Source organism: Phyllostomus hastatus, unplaced genomic scaffold (assembly GCF_019186645.2).
Source record: "Phyllostomus hastatus isolate PE091 unplaced genomic scaffold, TTU_PhHast_1.1 phas_scaffold_385, whole genome shotgun sequence".
Classification (NCBI taxonomy): Eukaryota; Metazoa; Chordata; class Mammalia; order Chiroptera; family Phyllostomidae; genus Phyllostomus; species Phyllostomus hastatus.
Window position 1 is genome coordinate 4178527 of NW_025334026.1, and position 15697 is coordinate 4194223.

Here is a 15697-nt window from a genome sequence, read left to right on the forward strand (position 1 = left end):
CCATTTCCCAACACCCCTTCTTTCTGGCAACCATCAGATGTTTTCTGTATGTGGGAGTCTGGTTTGGTTTTGTTTGTCCATTTATTTTGTTGTTTATATTCTATGTATAAGTGAAATCGTATGGTATTTGTCTTTCTGTGTTTGACTTGTTTCACTCAGCACAATATCCTATAGATTTGTACATGATGTTCCAAATGGCAAGATTTCATTCTTTTTAATGGTTGAGTAATATTCCATAATGTATATGTACCATGTCTTTTTCTTCTTTTTTAAAAAAGATTTTATTTATTTATTTTTAGAGAGAGGAGAAGGGAGAGAGAAAGAGAGGGAGAGAAACATCAATGTATGGTTGCCTCTCACATGCCTCCTACTGGGGACCAGGCCTGCAACCCTGGCACATGCCCTGACTGGGAATTGAAACAGTGACCTTTTGCTTCGCAGTCTGGTGCTCAGTCCACTGAGCCACATCAGCCAGGGCTATACCATTTCTTCTTTATCCAATTGTCTATTAATGGGCACTTAGGTTGCTTCTGCATCTTGGCTATTGTAAATAATGCTGCAATGAACATATAAAGGTACAGTATAAGTCTTTTCAACTTAGTGTTTTGGGTTTCTTTGGATAAATAACCAGAAGTGGAATTGCTGGGTCCTTTTTTGTCTCTTGTAATAGCCTTTATTTTAAAGTCTCTCTTGTCTGGTATAAGTATCGCTATCCCAGTTTTTTTTTTATTTCAATTTTCATGACATATCTTTTTCCATCTCTTTACTCTCAGTCTGTGGGTGCATTTAAATCTGAAGTGAGTCTCTTGTAGACAGCATATGTAAAGATCTTGTTTTGTTATCCATTCAGGCTCCATATGTCTTTTGATTGGAGCATTTAATCCATTTGCATTTAAAGTAATTATTGATAGATATGTATTTAGTGTTGTTTTATTATTCATATTTTTGGTCCTTTTTCCTTCTTCTTAAAGAAGACCCCTTAGTACTGGGATGGTGGTGATGAACTCCTTTAGCTTTTACTTGTCTAGGAAGCTCTTTATCTGCCCTTCCATTCTAAATGGTAGCTTTGCTGGATAGAGTAGTATTGGTTATAGGTCCCTGCTTTTCATCAATTTGAATATTTCATGCTAATACCTTCTGGCCTGCAAAGCTTTTGTTGAGAAATCAGCTGACAGTCTTGTGGGAGCTCCCTTGTAGGTCACTAACTGCTTTTCTTTTACTGATTTTCAGATTCTCTTTGTCTTCAACCACCGGCATTTTAATTATGATGTGTCTTGGTGTGGGCCTCTTCAGGTTCATCTTTGGGACTATCTGTGCTTCCTGGACTTGTGTGTTTATTTTGTTTGCCAAGTTAGGGAAGTTTTCTGTCATTATTTTTTTAAATAGGTTTTCAGTTTCTTGCTCTCTCTCTTCTCCTTCTGGCACCCCCTGATGAGAATATTTGGTGTGCTTGAAGTTGTTCCAGAGACTCCTTATATGGTCCTCACTTGGGGGGACCTTTTTTTTGCTGTTCTGATTGATATTTCCTCCTACCTTATCTTCCAAATCACTGATTCAATCCTCTGCTTCATCTAATCTGATGTTGATTCCTTCTAGTGTATTCATTTCTGTTATTGTATTCTTCATTGCTGACTGATCTGTTTATGTTTTCTATCTCTATTTTTATGTTGCCCATCTCTTTGTTGAAGTTCTCACTGAGCCAATCTATTCTTTCCCTAAGTTTGTTGAGCATCTTTGGAACCAGTGTTTTGAACTCTGCATCTAGTAGCTTGCTTGTCTCCATTTTGTTTACTTCTTTTCCTGGAGTTTTGTTCTACTCTTTTAATTTGGACATTTTTTTCTCTCCTCACTTTGGCTGCCTCCCTGTGTTTGTTTCTATGTGTTAGGTAGAGCTGCTACATCTCCCAGTCTTGGTAGAGAAGCCTTATGTAGTAGGTTTTCCATGGGGCCCAGTGGCACAGCCTCCCTCATCACTGAAATGGGGATCTCCTGGTGAGACCCCCCACCATGTGTGCTTTGTGCACTCTCCTGTTGTACTTGAACTTTGATTGCTATTGGCTTGTAAATGGGGGGGTGTTGGGAGCCAACCAACAGCTGACCCTTGACACAGGTCAGATGAGACGCATTTGCACAGCAGAGGCGACTGTGGCCAGATCTCCTGTCTATCTCTTCCTGTCTGCCTGTCCCTGCTAGCAACAGGTGGTGGGATTTTTAGATACTTGTGCATTATAAGAAAAAATCTGCATGATGCCTCTGATTCTGTGTGAAATAATTTGCTGACCACAGAATAGAAATCCCTAACAACCCTAATGCTGCCTACTTCCCCCACCTGGGACGTTAAGGACAAATTAAACTATGGGCAGACCAACTGCCAGAATGCTGAAGGAAGCTGTTGCTAGGAATGTTTCTTAAGGAGTCACCACTTAAAAGCTTAAGGTTTATTAGAGCCACTATCCCTCCCATACCCTGGACAGGAATGTAAAGAAGCCAGGAATTCTAGTTGAAAATAATAATCTCAATATGTGGAAACGAATACAAAACATGGTCCCCACAAGATGTATAAATCAAAAGACCTAGGCAGGAAACCAGTTACCTAACCTAGACAAATCTAACTTCAACAGACAATAGCTAATTTCTATATAACCTATAAATCACTCCTTGCACCCTTTTAATTTAGACCAATCCCTAGAATCTTAATAGACACCTAGTTACTAACTAATTGGTACCTGAAAATTTGTGCCCATATAGCTTTGTTGGCTATCTGATTAATGACTCTCTTGGTCAAAATAACCTTTGTTTAATATGGTTGATCTGTGGGACCTCCTGTACTTTTCAGTTATTTCTTTATTTAACATGATTGATCTGTAAAACTTTCTGTATTTTTCAAAATTATTTCTATGGTAACTGTTTCTGTTTTAATAATCACACTATGCATTGAATGTTGTATAACCTCCCCTATAAAAATAAAAATTGATTCTTCTTCGTGAGTCAGTTGGGCCCAAAAAGCCTGGCTGTCCTCTGGCACCTCACTGGGTGTCTCACTTCATTCACTTCTCCTAAGTTGTGCATCCTTCGGGGACCCTGAGATCCTGCCAAGGCTGGACCCTGGCAGGAGGGATTGGACCCCCAGGGCAGTTGGCTGCAAAGACATGCTGTGATTATAGTAAAGAAGCTCCTGTGCATGGACCCTACCCAAGGAGCAGGACTCACTTCAGCTGGCTCTGGTGCCCACCAAATCTGCCCCTTGAGTGTATTGTTCTTGTAGGTGGTTGGGTGGTGCTCCAGCATTGTCTGAAGCTGTCCATTGGGTACACTGGCTCTGGGGCCTATCAAGAGGTGCAAGCCAAGGTCAGCTACTGTTCATGCCCTGCCCAGGGCCACTCAGCATGAACTACAACATGATCTGCAGATATTTGCCAGTCTTGCTGGGTTTGGAGATGCCTGGGAAGGGACAAGCTGCAAACTGAGGCCAGTTGCCACTACTACCAGGCTTATGGCTGCTTAGCAAGAGGTACAGAGCACACTGAGGCCAGATGCTGCTTGTTTAAGGTTTGTGGACCTTTGAGAGATTTTAGCAAAGTTTACAGCATGAACCAAGACAAGCTGATAAACTATCTTCTCAAGGAGATGGCAGTCATCTCCTGATCTGTTGGCTTCACCATACCTGAATAACAAGCAAACTAATATTTTAGAGCATTCAATTAAAATGCTGAATAGAGGTAACAAAAAGCAGGCATCTTTGTCTTGTTCCTAGTCTTCGGGGGAAAGCTTTAAATCTTCATCATTGCATATCATGTGGGTTTTTCTTTTTTTTTTTTTAATATTTTATTTATTTATTTTTTTAGAGAGGGAATGGAGGGAGAAAGAGAGAGAGAGAGAGAAAGAAACATCAATGTGCGGTTGCTGGGGGCCATGGCCTGCAACCCAGGCATGTAACCTGACTGGGAATCGAACCTGTGACATTTTGGTTCGCAGCCCGAGCTCAATCCACTGAGCTACGCCAGCCAGGGGTCATGTGGGTTTTTCATATAAGTCCCTTATTATATTGAAAATTTCCCCTCTAGTCCTAGTTGTTGAGTATCTGTATCATGAAAGGTTGTTAAATTTCATCAAAGGCCTTTTTTCTGCATCAGTTGAGATGTTCATTGTGGTCTTTTGTCCTCTTCATTCTATTAATGTAGTATATGACATTGATTAACTTTTAAAATACTGAATCACCTTTGCATTCCTGAAATGAACTCATTAGATCATGATGTATAATCCATGGATTGGATATGATAGTATTTTGCTGAGCATTTTTGCATATATATTTAAAAGAAGTAGTGGTCTTTAGTTTTCTTTTCTCATGGTGACTATATCTGGCTGTGGTTTCAAGGTAATGCTGGTCTCTTATATTTTTGGAAAAGTTTGAGAAACATTGGTAGTAATTCTTAAGTGCTTGGTAGGATTCACCAGTGAAGCCATCTGGCCCTGGGATTTTCTTTATAGGAAAATTAAAAATTATATATTACTGCCCTGACTGGTGTGGCTCAGTTGGTGGGAGCATCATCCTGTAACTGAAGGGTGTGGGTTCCATTCCCGATCGGGGCACTTGCCTAGGTTGCAGGTCCATCCCTGTTCTGGTGTGTATAATCACCTGTCTGGGCAGGTATGGGAGGCAACTGATTGATGTTTCTTTCACACATTGATATTTCTTTCTCTCTCTCTCCCCCTTCTCTCTTTCTCTAGAAGCAGTGAAAAAAAAAGTCCTCATTGGGGATTAAAAAAATAAATAAAATAAAATTTATATTACTAATTCAATCTTTTTACTAGTATAGGTCCATTCACATTTACTATTTACTTAGTTTTGGCAATTTGTGTGTTTCTAGGAATTTGTCCATTTTGTCTAGGATACTTAAGTTGCTGGCATACAATTAGTATTTCTTTTGTATTTTTGGAAGGTTGGTAGCAATTGTCCCACTTTACTTTCTGACTTTAGCAATTTGAGTCTTTTCTCTTTTTTTCTTAGTCAGTCTAGCTGGAAGTCTTTCAGTTTTATTCTTTTCAAATAATGAACCAACTTTTGTGTTTGTTGAGCCCCTCTATTGCTTTTCTATTCTCTGTTCTGTGGATTTTCACTCTAAGCTTCATCACTTTCTTCCTTCTGCTTGCTTGGGTATAGTTCGAGTTTTCTTTTTTAATTCTTTAAAGTGGAAATTTAGGGTATTAGTTTGGGTTCTTTCATTTTTAATGTGTTTACAGCTCTAAATTTTGGTGCATTGTAGTTTTCTTTTCATTTATCTCAGAGTATCTTCTAATCTCCCATGTGAAGTCTTTTTTCATCCATTGTTTGTTTAAAAGTATGATGTTCAACTTGCATATTTTTGTGAATTTTCCATTCTTTCTTCTGTTTCATTTCATTTTAACTGGAAAAGATAGTTTCAATCTTTTAAAAATTTATTAGGACTTGTTTTGTGGCTTAGCACATGGTCTATCCTAGAAAATGTTTCATGTGTATGAGAAAAGATGTATATTCTGATTGTTTTGAGAGGAATGTTGTAAATATGTCTGTTAGGTCTAGTTGCTTTATAGTGTTGTTCAATTCTTCTGTTTCTTTACTTATATTTGATCTAGTAGTTCTATCTGTTATTGAAGGTGTTGAAGTCTCCAACTATTATAGTTGTACTGTCTATTTTTCCTTCAATTCTGTCAGCTTTTGCTTCATACACTTCAGGGCTCTTTTTAGGTACATGCATATTTATAATTGTTATCACTTCTATTTTTTCTTTTTATTGACTTTATTGGAGTGACACCAGTTAACAAAGTAATACAGGTTTCAGGTGCACAATTCCACAACACATCATCTGCACACTGTATTGTGTGTTCACCACCTCAAGTGAAGTCTCCATTCTTCACCATTTATTCCCCCTATACCATCCTCTGCTTCCCCTCACATCCCCCTCACCCGACAATTGCCACACTGTTGTCTGTCTCTTTTGTTTCTTTTTTTTCCCACAATCCCTCCACCACTACCCTGTTATATATTCTTAATGGATCTACCCTTTTATAATTATATAATACCCTTCTTTGGCCTCTTTTTGATTGTAACGATTTTTGATTTAAAGTTTATTTGTATGATATTAATATAACCATTCCAACTTTATTTTTGGCTACTATTTGTATGGAATATCTTTTTCCATCCTTTCACTTTCAATCTATTTGTGTCTCTGGATCTGGATCTAAAGTGAACATATAGTTGGTTTGTGTTATTTTATTCATTCTGGCGACCTGATGTTTAATTGGAGAGTTTAATCCATTTACATGTAATATGATTACTCATAAGTAAGGACTTACTTCTGGTATTTGTTTTCTATATATCATATCTTTTTATTCCTCAATTTTTCCATTACATCCTCTTCTATGTTAGATAGATATTTTCTAGTGTGCCACTTGGAGTCCTTTGTTGTGCATTTTACTTTACATTTTCAGTTATTTTCTTAGTAGTTGCCTTGGAAATTACAATTAACATCTCAATTTATAACAATCTAGTTAGAATTAGTGACAACTTAGCTTCAATAGTACGCAAAAATTTTACTCCTGCCCAAGCCTAAGTTTCCTTACCTGGACAGTGAGGGTCAGATCAGAGGAGGAAGAATGTCCAGAGCTCAGTGGAGTGCTTAGCAATCAATCAATAGCAGCTGATTATCGTGCTTATCACTGTTGTTGGCAGTGGTGTTTTACAAACTCCTTACCACAAATGAGCAAATTATCAATCTACCTTTGCCTCTGTTTGCTCACCTATCAAGATGGGATACTCATATACCTCCTTACAGGATTGTTGTGAAGATTAGATGGAGTAGAAAGTGTTTTCAATGCTGCAGCCACATAGTAAAAGCAGAGTGAATGTTTGTTATTACTATTATTTATTCTTTTCTTTATGTCTCTGCTTCAAACAAAGGAACTACTTAGAACAGTTTGAATATGCTCCACTGTAGCTACCTCCACATGTTTTTCTTTGCCGTGCCCTCTGCTAGGACACCATCCCCCAGTTCCTGTGTTAACCCCCAACTGGATCTCCTCCAGGCCCACCAGCAGTGTCCTGGGTGCCAGGGAAGCTTTTGCTCATCATCCCTTTGGGACTTTATTGATCTCTTCTGGGGTGGTTATTTTCTGCTTTGTGTAGAAATTTATTTTTCTCTTGTCCCTGTGAAGGAGCTGCTTTCTCTGCTTTGGGTGACATCTTAACCAGTTAATAGATGCCTGTTACCCTCATGAGGCCAGTGCCATGAGGGAACTAGTTAAGTCTTGCTTGGAGTCCCGGAAAGCAAGCACCTCCCTCTCTTTGGTATCTCCCATCAGTCTCTGTCCAAGACTCAGAATAAATGCGTAGTGTAAGGAGTTGCTGACTAATAACCTGTTGTCCAGGGAGGAACCTCACAACATCAAAGGCTTCATCATTGCCTAATGGAGGAGGCCCTGTAGGCCTTTATCAAGGACACAGGGAGCTGAGAAGCATCCCACCCACAGTTAAAGCGATGGAAACATTTGAGCAGATTGCTACAAAGGCACCCAGGCAAACAGGACATTCAGTCAGGGGACCTTGCCCTTAGCTGAGATGTTTTGACTCCTTTCAGGGGAGGCAGATAAAAGAGTCACCAGAGTCCAAGCCCTCCCACTCTTCATTTGCAGGCTGAAATGCTTTTAGGTATCTTTTGTAGATAAATATTTTGTGAGCTTTTGTTAACTGCAGGACTAAAATGAACAATAGCTATTGTTCTTCTAGGGCCTTCTGGGTATGGTTTAACTCCACTTAAAATTGTAACCCACTCCTACCTTACATTCCCAAGTTCTCAACACAGCCCTGACTAACTTCTAATACAGTGTGATTTACTCACGAAGTATGTTTGCTTATTGGGTGACATCCTTTCCACCGAGGAAAACGTCCACAGCGTGGGGGCCTTTGTCACTCATGCTCACGTTTGGATCCTTAGGGCCTACAGCAGAGCCTGGATCATTAATACAGTGCATGACATGTCTACCGCATATCATCATTCACTTAACCAGTCTCCTTCTGAGGGACACTTAGGTTGTCGCCAAACTTTTACTGTTACAACCATACTGTGGGTCAATACCCTTGGACAAATACCTTTCCATATTTGTGCACTTATATTATAGAATAGGTTCTTTCATATAGAACTGCTAAGTCAAAAGGTATGAACAGTCTAAATAGTAATAGGTACTACCAATGGCTCTTCCAAAAAGGCTGTACCTGTTTATACTGCCACCAATAGTGTATGAGACAGCTCAGTTAGGACTGGTAAAATCAGGGTAGAGGTGGGGAGGATCCCAACTTCCCTAAACTGCTGAACTAATATTTGCAGCTATAGAATTTTAAAGTTAAAAGGGGCATAAAAGTTCATTTTGTTTTCGTCCAAGTTCCATCCCAAGGCAGCAATCCTCTCCAGTTATTTTCTTGTCAGGGTCTGGGCTCAAACGTCCCCCCTTTGGTTTTCAGGATAAATCACCACTGACAGGGTTCTCATTACTTCCAGCAAGTGCGTTGTATCACTGGGCCAAAGCCTGCTTTTCTGCAGCCTTACTCCACCTAGTATTCCAGCTCCATTCTCAGGAGCAATAGAAAACAGGGCTAATCTTTTTTCCACATGACAGCCCCTGAAATATTCAAAGACTGTATCAAATCTCCTCTAAATCTTCTTCCAGGATAAATCTCCACGCATGTCCAGCTCCAGCCATAAACATCCCCTGGAGGTAAAGTGTTGATCCAGAGCCCCTTTAGCTTAGTGGCCAAGCATGAGAGCTTTAAGGTTCCCTAGGCCTGGTCAAGTCACTTCTCAGACTTCAGTTTGCTCCCCTGAATAGATCGTGTGACAATAATACCCACCTTGCAGGGCTGCTGGCCAGGCCACATTTCTCCATTTAAAAAGAAGAAATCTAAACTATATTTTATGATTGTGTTGCTAAAGTGATGAATATAGTACAGGCAGGGTTATATTTATTTTTTTTCTTCTGAGTTTAAAAGAATTACAACAGTTGGATGGGATTCTAGAAGTATCAGGGCCTTAGGCATTGTGCCTCCTGTAACCAATGGCTGCCTGGGCTCTTGTTTGCTGGGAGGAGTGAAAAGACAAAATAGGCCAAGTATAGAAAGTGCTTAGCATATTACAGAACCTGGCTCTTTGTAAACTAATAAATGATGATCAAAAGTTAAAAAAAAAAAGGGCTCCGGAGAGAACACAGTGTAACACTGAAGAATGTCTCCCCAGAGATGTCTCTTAACCAGCACTTGTAGGATTTGCAAACTCAGCTTCTTCTGGATGAAAGGAGCACAGCCACTGGGCCCATGTGCCCTCACCTTGCCTGCAAGGAGTCTTGGGAGAGACTTTTGTCAAAAAGATGCAGGGTCTGTGGTATTTATTTTGAGAAGAGAGGTGTCTTAGTCTGCTCAGGCTGCTATAACAAAGTGCCATGGACTGGGTAGCTTATAAACAACATACATTTATTCTCAGAGTTCTGGAGGCTGGTCTAAGATCAAGGCCCCAGCACAGTTGTGTTCTCCCTGTGTCCTCACATGGTGGAAGGGGCCAGGGAGCAGTTCTCTTCTGAGGTTTCTTTTCTAAAAGCATTACTCTCATTCATCTGCTTTTGTGACCTAACACCCCAAAGGCCCCCCCCCACCAATACCATCACATCAGGCGCTAGTATTTCAACATATGAATTTGGTGGGGGGAAGGGCACAAATATTCAGACCATACCAGCAGGAATAATACGTTACAGACATATGTATGAAGAATTCTGGAAGGGAGGGGGTGGGGTAAAAAAGAATTCTGGAAGGAGAGATGAGAAGCTAATAACAGCAGTTACCTGTTGGAGAGGGTTGGGATTATGTGATTGAACACAGAAGTGGGAGGGAGACTTTCCATTGTGTAAATTCTTATGGTTTCAATGTTTGAATAATGATGATATACTGATTTAAAAATCTTAATTATTTTTTGTTTGAAAAAATATGTGCACATGGTTTTTAAAAATCCACATAGTTCAAAAGCTTGGGAATCTCACTGTTCCTAGGTACACTCTCTTTACTCCCCCGGTTTTCAGTTCCATGATTCATTCCACCCTCCGTGTGCCCCTTCCCAAATGAAGACTCGCTAAAACTTTTTGTCTTATGCTGCGGCTCAGAAAGAGGTAGTCACCTGCTCTATGGGGTGGGAAGAACCCAACCTTGTTCCTATACTGACTTCCACACAGCTCATCAGAGCCTCCACAGGTAACTGAACTTTTCAGTCTCCCAGCCGCCTCTGGCTTCCATGGTAGGGATTAGCTTGTTTCCATCTCTGTCTTCTGCTGGTTCGCTAACCACTTGCTTTCTACCTTCTAAAATTTTGTTGGCACGGTTCAGCTGATGTTTCCTCTCCCATTTTCCTTTTCCTCATTAATTTTGACCTTCCTTATTCCTCGAAGGTTGTTTCAGGGAGGTTATGGGAGGGAACAGAAATAAAGTGTGTTCATTATGCCATGCCTCCGCGGGGTCATGGGTGTCGTCCTGTTCATCAGATGTAGCCTGGCATCGCCATTACCGGTGGCTGTGCAATATCCCGTTATAGGGACAGATTGCCTCCCCGCCCCCCAGGGATGGTTGGTGGTGTCTGGAGAGATTTTTGGTTGTCACAGCTGAGGTGGGATGCTGTTGGCAGCTAGTGAGTAGAGGACAGGAATGCTGCAGGGCTCAGGACAACCCCCTTCACAGAGAATTATCTGGGCCAAATGTTAATAGGGTAGAGGTTTAGAAACTCTAATTTAAAAGATTCCTATCATCTTTAGAATAAAATTCAGACTCCACGCTTCACAGCCTATAAGACCCCAGCTTGCCTTCTCTATACTTCTCCTGCTCACCATGTTTCTGCCACAAGCATCTTCTGTCTATTCCTGGAACACACTGTGCTTGTTCCCACCATGGGGTCTTGCACTTGTTTCTTCAGCTTGACACTCTCTTTCTCAGATTTACTGGTTGCTGACACCTGCAGCATTTAGGTCTCAGCTCAGATGTCACTTCCTCTGTGAGACTTACCTTCACCAACCCATCTGCCACTCTTCCCCATACACTGGGTCTCACCCAAGGAGCTCTCTATTACATCTATTGTGTTCTTCAACGTATCATCAGTTTCGGACATTGGCTCTTTCTCCTTTGTTTATGCTTGTTTGTTACTCATCAGGTGCCAGCTGCAGGAGCCCTGCCGGTCTCGCTCTTGAGCGTTTTGCCTGGCACACAGTTACTGCTCAGTAGACAAACAAATGGTCCTGTTTCCTGATCTTCAAGTATTTCACTTGTGTTTCTCCTAAAAGAGTTTCTAAGAACTATGTGTCCTTTCCTTGCACATTTTAAGTTGACATCTAAAATTGGTTTATTGTAAGTTTAAATAGTTGCAAAGTCTAGTTTCCCAATTATACAATACCAACATTTTAGAATATGACCTTACTTCACACTTTTAAATATACCTACCATCATTATTTTAAAAAAAAATCTGTGACCATAGTTACACATTATGAAAATATATGGAAATTTTTGTGGAAAAAGTACAAGAAATTTCCTTAACTGTTGGAAATTTTATCTCATTCTTTTTTCTCCTTGAACTTTTATTTCCATTTCACTTTACCCACACACTTCTATCCTACTGTAGTATACTTGAAATTCTTTTTAAAATAAATTACTTGATCATACTTCCGTGTAACAAAAATGCATATATAAAGTCATATATATATATATATATATATATATATATATATATATCCTGATTTCCCAAGGCTCTAATTTTGAAAACCATCTTATATTCATAAGGCTCTAAGTGTCAAATTTTTCTGAATTATCATTACAAAGATCATTATTGTATAGTTGATCAAAACATTGTGATTAATAATTGCTATACATTAAAAAGTCTGCCTTATTCTAAGAGAGTCCTTTAATGAGCTGAATGGGGCTAGTTATTTTTTGTGTAGTTTTCCAGTTTTATTTATCTGTGGATGAATACTACTTATTGCTGGAATGGTACGGAATTTGGAAGAAGCACTGTTCCAATTTTTTGTTTTTATAGAAGTCAACAGTAAGAAATGTTTTACACATAAACAGGAGACCAGAGTGGAAATTTTGTTACAGCTAAGTAATTCAAGGTCATACACGATCGAACTCCCCTCTGATTCACCACACATCACATTCTGATCCATTGTCAGAAATTGTCTGTAAGGATCCATCACCTGACAAGCAGTGCAGGTGATTTCAAGTTGGTTGAAAGCAAAATAGAAACCATGGGAACTGCAAAAGGATTTGTTATCCAGTCTTTAGGGTAATTCTCTTTCCTAGCTACACATTGTTATTTCACACTAAGCCTTTGTTGGGCATCCAGGTTTCTACACCATAACGTGTGGCACCTTAGTATGTTTCTGCATGAGTGGGGAGCACTGCACTGTTTTCGTGAAGTGGACGAAGGACAGTGGTGAAGGAGGGAGCACCTTCAACCTCAGGCACTTTCTCAGGCAAATCCATTTTAGGGGAGAGAATGCACACGAGCTGAGATCTAAACAGATTCTCTCCCTTTCTCTTCTATTGAGATACAATTTAATACGGTACAACCTACACGTTTAAAGTATCTACTTTGATGAGTTCTGACAAATGTATACGACTGTGTAATCTCCACCACATCCAAGACATAGAAAGAAAATTTCCATCATTCCAGAAAATTCCTTCATGCCCAATTGCAGTACACCCCCCTTTACCCTCACCTCTAGGTAGCCACTGGCCCGCTTTCAGTCATTGTATACAATATGTGGTTCTTTGCATGTAGTTCCTTTCACTCAGCATAATGATTCGGAGGCCCTGGAAGGTGTAGTCCCTTTTTGTTGCCGAGTAGTAGTCAGTGTACGCATATACAGAAAGTTGTTTCTCATTCACCTGCTGGTGGAGGTTCAGGTGTGTCCAGTTTGGGCTGTGATGAATCATGCCGCTGTACTCATCCAAGTGCAAGTCTTTGTGTGGAGTCTGCTTTCATTTCTCTTGGTTAAATATCTAAGAGTGGGATGGATGGTGAACCTACATGGAAATAGGTCCTCTTAACACCATCCTTGCTAAGAGCACCTGTTCTGGAAAGAATGTTAACTAACCTGTATCCAACCAAACCTTTAGATTTAAAGTTTATAGAAAATAAATGGGGAACAGAAGAATAAATTAAACATTGCCAATGAAGATACAAAAGGAGAAATCCAGAAATGTGGGATATTTTCCTGTATAACTAACTGGCTTGGTCTCTTCAACAGGACAATGTCAAGAAAAAAAGGGGGGGAGGGGAAAAATAGGGCAACTATAATAGAATAAACAATTTTAAAAAAAGGTGGGGGGGGTCTGTTCTAGATTAAAAGCCCCTTAAGAGACAAAACAACTAAATGCAGTGCATGATCCTGAATGGTGAGAAAATAGAAATTGGATCTGACTGAGACAGTGAAACAGCCGGGCTGTGTTTCATCCTGGGGTAACAGGCACAGGTAAAGCTGGCCGAAAGGGACTCTGCAGCTGTAGTGTGCCAGAGTGACCGGCTTCTCTGAGCAACTGCTGCTTTCTCATTCACTGGTAAGCTATTCTCTAAAATCATAGATGATGAGAAACGGTGCAATTTGAAATTATATCGGTGCAAATGAAATATCTTTCTCTTGTCTGCAAGGTCGAAGTCACTTAGAGACCAAGAAGCTGCCTTGATTGCCAACCCAACTACAGAGCTTCTGAACACAATGGTCCACATTTATTCAACTTTGTGGTTTCGGGGAAACAGGACCCAGGGCCTACTCTTTAGCCCCAGTGACAGCAACCCTTTACTCACAGCCCTGTTTTCCTTTAAGCCCATCAAAACCCTGCTTTTCAGAAACTTCACCAAAACCTGACCCTTCCCCAAATTCCCTGATAACTGATTTTTGCCCCTTCCTTTGGTAAGGCATCCCATAATTGCTCTGACCTTTGCTCTCCCTCTTTATAAAGATTCTGGCTTTGTCAGAGTACCAGTTTGTCCCTGGTGGGCTTCTCTGATTGGGCTAAAAACAATCAGGCACCTTGAAAACATCAGCTTTAAAAAAAAACAAGAAAACTTTTTGGTCAAATAGGGTAAATCAGCATATGAATTGGGTGTTAGACTGATAGAGAACTTTGTTAAGTGTGACGCTGATGTAGTGGGTATTCATGATCTCTTAGAGATACTTATTGGAATATTTAGGGGTAAAATGTCATGAAGTCTAATTACTTTGAAATGGTTCCAAAAAAGGAAATTAATATAGTTTATATGTGTAGGAAAGGATGAAAGTGGCAAAGTGGTAACAATTGTTGAAGTTGGGCCGTGAGCACAGCTTTGTTAAAAAGAAAGGGCACAGCTCTTTCTACTTTTCTTTACGTTTGAAAGTATGTATGATAAAAAACTAAACAAAAATAGGAACAAAAACCCTGTCCTTGCACATGACCCTTGGAGAGTCTATGGGCCAAGTAGCACCGTGGGAAAGCGGTTGGTCCTCACGGAGGCTGCCTTTCTGGTCTTTAAGGAACCTGGTCCTATCAGTTCACTCCTGGACTCTCAGTTTCTCCATTGTCAAAGACCTTCTTTGATGATCCTATGGACTCAGCAGAGAAGAGTAGGGCTCCTGAGTTCAAAATCCATGTTGCCACCCACCAGCTAGTGACCTTGAGTGAGCCCTTAACTTCTGTGAGTCTCCATCTCTCTCTGTAAAATCAACAGAGTCATAGTCCCTGATGCATAGGGTTGTGGCAGGCAAGCAGTGAGGCTGCACAGTGCCTGGCATGGCATACATGCTCAATAAGCACTGACAGTTATTCTTCATTGTCGTGGTTGAAAGAAAGAATTGGAAACTCCGGAACAGACTCAAAAAGAGCCTGAGACTTTGGCTATAAATAAATGATAACGGTGTTTTTAAGGGCCTTAGGCAGTCTGCATACTGGAAACACAACTAAGCAGTACACAGTGTTCCGAAGAAGAAAGAAAAGCTAGGAGTTCTAGTAGTAAACAGTGCACTCTTGAGAAGAATCAGTCCTGCATTCTTAGCCTCTGGCCTGGTCTGAGATGGAAATCCTTTGCCTGACTGGTGGTCTGGCTCCTGGACGTCAGGTGGTCTGGATACATGAACACTCTTTCTTTAGTCCTTCTTGGGTAATCAGAGGGTTACCTGGAGGTCTGATGTATTTGGTTGGCCAAAAATTTTGTTTCGTTTTTTCCATACAATGGCTCTAATATGCTTAGTTGTCTTTAACTTCATTCAAAACAATTTTGTTAGATCATATTGTGACAGTTGTCATATCTGCATTCATTTTATTTTATTTTTTAAATTATATTTTATTGATTATAGTATTATAGTTGTCCCAGTTTTTCCCCCTTTACCCCCCTCCACACAATACACCTACTCCCTCCGGCAATCCTGCCACCATTGTTCAGGTCCATGGGTCATGTGTATAAATTCTTTGGCTACTCCACTTCCTGTACTGTACTTACATCCTCAAGGCTATTCTGTAACTTCCTATTTGTACTTCTTAATCCCCTCACCTCTTCACCCATTCTCCCAAACCCCCTCCCACCTGGCAACCATCAAAATGCTCTCTGTATCCATGATTCTGTCTCTGTTCTTCTTGTTTATTTAGTTTGTTTTTGAGATTCAGTTGTTG